We start from the raw sequence: 1,489 nt of genomic DNA on the forward strand, positions 1-1,489 counted from the left end.
AGTTGGTAGGAAAAACCCTCTGCTACGAACATTGCCATCGGTTTCTTGTTGATTTCTAGCCTTTATATGACTTATATCACGTTTTGTAAAAAACAAACACAACGCATATATGCAGCCTGACCCAATAAGGTTGCAATCACAAGACTAATATATCCCTGGCTTCTGTGCAATCTCAGGATTCACAGTAGCGGAAAGCAAGGAACCTGTTAGCCACTGAACCAACGGTGCGGTGAAAACGGTCAGAGGCCGCACACTGTCGGGAAGCACTGGGGTTCCCCTGTACAAGACGCAGTTAATTTCGGACGGCATCACCCGTTCTTCCCGTGGTATCTGCGGTCCCAAAAAATCGTCGTTGTGTCGTCAACAGCGTTCAAACCCTCCGTTTCGGACATCACGCAGCCGGAGAACGCATTGCGTCTCCGAACCGGTAGCAGACGCTCGGGCCTCCGCGGTGTTGCTCACCTCGATCATGTGATCCCAGGTCCAATGAGGAGCGTCCCTACCACTCGCGTTACGTAGCGACGCGCGTGGCGGAGCTCATCACGTGTCTATCGTGAAGGCGAAGGAGGCCAGTAAACCATAAGTGTCCCTGGGATGACTGCATGACATCCTTACCAGGATATGTGGACTACCTGTGGACGTCCACAATCCTCCCGATGATGTCAGAGTGGATATCCCATGGATATTAAAACAAGCATCCATATCATGTCACTGGGATGTCTTCCAGAGACATGATCTGGTACCTTGTTGGGACGTTTTTTTATGTTATGCTAGGTGTATATACTTTGACCAATATCATGATGCAAATATGTGGTTCAGCTTCTTCGTTTATTGGTGCACTGACTGAGTACAGTAAGACAGCTTTTCATAGAAATACTCTCGAATAGAATGAATCAAAAGTAAGGTAGGAAACTACAATAGTACCACAGCAGCGAGGAGCTTATACATATGCTGGGTTTATAAGCATTTTTAGCAGAATGGAGACAAAAGTAGAGAACAAGGTAAGCCACATTGTACTACATAGCATGTAACCAGAGTAGCAGAGGCACTGCCGTGGTAACACATGTTTATGGGTGTGTTCCCTATTTATGAGTGATATCAGGTTTGATGTGATTGGGGACACTGTCTTGATGCTCATGTTAGCACGTGGAGCTGCTCTGATACTAATATTAACAGAGCTGTTCAGGCTCATGTTAAGTTAACATCATGTTAAGTTAAGTATAGTGTTAACATAGTTAACACTAGAGCCTCTCTGATGCTGATGCTAACATGAGGGCTGCCTTAATGCTGATGTGGCACAATAGTTGCATTGATGCTGGTTATGGAAATCTTGAAAATCCTGCTGTGTGGCCAGCAACGGCAAGCTATTCACCGCCCCTCCCCGTCGTTCTCTACCTGCTTTCTGAAATGTTCTGCGAAGTAAGCCGCTCATGTCTGGGGGAGATGAGAACCCGCAAAAAACCACGCGAAACCGTAGATATAGCAGCAA

The sequence above is a fragment of the Ornithodoros turicata genome, chromosome 3, assembly GCF_037126465.1.
Source record: "Ornithodoros turicata isolate Travis chromosome 3, ASM3712646v1, whole genome shotgun sequence".
Classification (NCBI taxonomy): Eukaryota; Metazoa; Arthropoda; class Arachnida; order Ixodida; family Argasidae; genus Ornithodoros; species Ornithodoros turicata.